Here is a 4,230-nt window from a genome sequence, read left to right as displayed (position 1 = left end):
AAAGATCATCAATTGGAGAAATATTAATCCTAAGAATATTACTCACAGTGAATGATGAAAAACAAGCCGATTCCAATGATTGTTGATCATGAAATCATATGCAGTATTCTTTACCAAAAACAAAAAAATCATATGCAATATAGAACTTAAATTTGGAGAGGTAATGTGAGGCATGAAATTACCTGTATCCGAGGGTATCCAAGTATCATACCGACATGAAGTAGACTTACCATTCCCAATTTTTCGATACACCATATTCTTCAAATTTGGGATAACCTTAGCAATACTGTTCCAGGTCCCAGATCCTTTTTTTGGATAAAGTTCTTGGGTCAAAAATAGATATATAATTTGGGAAATTATTTTGCTTTTAATACCTTAGCCCAAACAGATGAGGTCTCAGAAATTAATCTCCATCCTAATTTAAGGATCAAGGCCTTATTTAGATTACAATGCTATACTTGTTGATCTCTCCAGTGTAAATATGCATTTTTTTCCCCAAAAATTATGATTAACATGCCAAAAAAATTGTAAATATTCTCATTTTTCTTTTCTTGGTTTTGAGAAATTAGTTGTTTGGAGGAATGGATGTACTTAGTGTGTATTAAGGAATAATGTGACTAATGGCTTTTAGGCTAGGAGTTTTCGATACTAGGTGTATAGTAGTTGTATCAATTCCAGACTCGGCCCAGCAGGCCGCATTGAGCCCGCCTAGTTAAATCCCGGCCCGTCTCGATCCGATTATTAAACGTGTCGGGTTTATGTCCGAGACATTTATAATCGATCGTTCCCAGTGTGGGTTCCTAGCCCATCGACGACCGGACCGACCATCTGTATGCCTGACCTAGCGCACCCGATTAAAGCCCAACCTAACCCGACCCTTTAATCTTTGATTTCAAAATCCTGAACATGTGATAGATGTCAACCTTTGATTCATGATGATCAGAACCTAAAAAATCAGTACCAAACGGACCCTAACAGGTATATCTTCCCAAGGTCCAAGCACAGAATTTTAAAGCCCACGGTTATTAATCCCCAATTTTATTTACTTATTTTTGAGGTCAAAAGGCTCAAAAAATGTAAATGTATAATCAAGGTTCAGATTGCTTGATCCAGCCAGGCTAGCCAAAGATCAAAACACTACCCGAAGGTTGAATCTAACCCTGCATTTGGAATTAATATTTGAATTGCGAATCAAGCAAAGACCGAGATCTTGGTATTAGGTCAATTTTAAGGCTGCATTGTTTAGAGCCCGTTTAAAGACCGCCAAGAATTAAACAGGCACAAAACCCAGTTAAGGCCCGTTTCTAGTACTTGATTATAGACCGAGACCGGCAGAGTCCGTCTAAGCCCGACTCGATTAGTTAAACGGACGGTTATGGTGCATGGCTGGAAATTGGTTAAGCCCAGTTAGGCCCGACTGAGACTAACCGAGCACAACCGGTTGACACCCCCACTGTATAGTATGCATGCTATTTAACCATGGGTAGCTCATGCATTTATAAGAAGGTAACCATGGTTATTTGGTTAGTTAACACCTAAATAAATCCCTTCTCCCTCAGGCTTCAAAGGCTTAAATCAAGTCAATTGAGAAAGAGCGAGAGAGAGAGAGAGAGTGTGTGTCAAATAAAGCGCACCATGGCTCACCAACTGCACTAGACAGATGTTGGTCGTTTATTTTCTTTTTCTTTGTCTTCTTCCCCGTTCGTTGTTAGATTTCTGTTAAATTATTCCACTGTCTATCTCGTGCTTTTGTATGATAGATTATTTTCGATGTCTATCATGTTGTATATACAAAATTTAATCGTTTCTTTTGCAAGATACCTTACCTTGTTCATGGATTGGTTAATGATTTTGTATTTTTTGGCTATTTCCGTTCTGATAGATTTGAGTATCTTGACGTAGGAAAACTAAAAGATAATAATGAAAATCTTGGTTTTGGTATGGTTTATATTTATATTTATCTGAATCATAAACATAAAAATAGATGTGTTTGCTATAATTTATAGTCCTTATTTTAATTTAAAAGAAATTAAAATCATAATGAGATGGAGAATTTTTTTATGATTTATTAGGATAAAGAGTTTATTGTTGTTTATAAAGAGCACGTGTTGTGAAGTCTCAAACCTAAGGATTGAGTGGTAACTGGTAAGTTTACTTAATTTTATAAAATTCCTTAACATTCCCTCGTCGCTGCAACCTATTTTTTTTGCAAGAGATGTAGTTCAATGCTGCTAGGTACTCTCTATCGCTTCCAGGTACTCTCTCTCTCCCTCTCATATTAATTGTCTCTACCTGATTATCTCCCTCTCTTTCTCTGATTATCTCTCACCCAAGTCTTTCATTCGAGTTTCAGGGAAAGGATTGTGCTGGTTTGTTTCTGAGTTTAGGGAAAATATCATTTAACCTTCAGGTTTTTTGAGGTATGGTTTTCTCTTCCCTCGTCTGTCTCTATCTTTTTCTATGATGAATGGCAGTGGTGGTGTTCTTACTAGATAGTTGTCATTGTTGGCTTGCTGGAACTTGTGAAAGCTACATGGAAAATTGTATCCTGAGCAACGGGAAGATGGGAAATCAATGCTGCTCATGTTATATAATGGCAATTGAAATTTAAACTTGAGTGTACGAAACAAGTTATAATAAATTGGATTTTCAGCCTGGTTGTTTCCTTTAGGCCTGAGGAGTATAAAACTTCCACTATCCTGTGGTACATAATATCACAGTCCTTCCAACAGGCATGATCAATTTTGAGGAAGACAGTAATCCTCAATTCTTACTTCTCAGCAATAGTTAACAGATACTCCTAGCTGTATCATAATGGTTTCGAAGATCATAACACAGAGAGAATGAATCCCATGTTTGATAATAAGCAAAAAATAGAATATATTCAGTTACAAAACATATATCAAAAGAAGAATAGAATGGCTTCACTGATAGTTAATACGTTATTTGCGAAAAAAGGAAAAATTTAGAATGGAAATAGAAGAATGGCACTGTAAGGGAAAGTCAAGAAGAAATCGAACCATGTGATGGTGTTCTTACTAGATGGGTGTCATTGTCAGCCCGCTGGAACTTGTAAAAACTATAGGCTTGCTTATATTTAAATATTAGTTTTGGTTTCTGGTTGCCAGATGTCTTTGTGTGGTTGGGCCATGGGTTTATCAATTTCTAACATTTTTATTTTTGTGATGAGTCTAACAAGACCAACAATTATTAGTGACGAGGGAATTTTGGATTATGTACCTTCTTTTTCTTTCCTGCTTCTGATATCATTGCATAATTTATTTGTATCATTGTCCTTCCCAGCTTCTCTAAAACAAATACAGATAGCTCGTTTGCAAGCCTACTTGGTCAATGGTATTGTGGGTTCCAAGACCTTAATTTTTTTTAACTGAACTTGAGCAATACTATTATGCATTAACATGAGTCCAACATGTAGTTAAATGAGCATAATATTTTAAAAAACCAGTGTTATCAGATTGGCTTTTTGAAAAAGCAGAGAGGGTGGAGTTCGATGTCAAACATGAAGACAACGATAGCGATAGTGACGAGGATGAGATCATGAATATTGCAAAATGTGGTAGGTGTTAGAGTTTATATATGTTAGAGCTTATATGTTGTAAGGGTACTTTAGGAACTAGTTAGTTTACTAATTACCTTATGTTGTATTTTTCCTTTTTTTCCTTTTACCTCCCCAGGGAGGTGTATGTAATTTGGTCTATTTCATTAGTGAAGTAATATAAGTGTGGTGGAGATAATCTCACACACAACTTTCCACCAAATTCTCTTCCTCTCCATTTCTTCATCTTCTTCTTCCATCTCATTCTTCTTTCTTACTTACATCCTTTACCTAAATTTCAACTTGGTATCAGAGCTAGCATCTCTGGTTTGAGAGTCGACTAGGCTCGGTTGTGATCTTCACCTCTCTTTGGAACCCTAACAAGGTCGAGGGTTCCATTAAAGCCTGTAATATGTGAGATAATACACATTATACACTCTTTGGAGTTATACTCTTCAAACCAAACTCATATGGAGAGAGTTTAGGAGATGCTGCCAGTGGATTGAAGCTGTAGAAGGCAGCTACCAAGTTACCGCTAGCCTTTGGAGGGATTTTTTCGAGTCTGCCTTATCCCTTCACCATTTGGAATGAGACCCTGTGCATTTGAATCGCCTCGGGGTCCTCTTTCAGACCCCCCAAACACTTGAATGTTGAGAGGAATGCTTGTTGGCAAA

Source organism: Telopea speciosissima, chromosome 4 (assembly GCF_018873765.1).
Source record: "Telopea speciosissima isolate NSW1024214 ecotype Mountain lineage chromosome 4, Tspe_v1, whole genome shotgun sequence".
NCBI classification, from domain to species: Eukaryota; Viridiplantae; Streptophyta; class Magnoliopsida; order Proteales; family Proteaceae; genus Telopea; species Telopea speciosissima.
Note: the sequence above shows the minus strand (reverse complement) of the source record.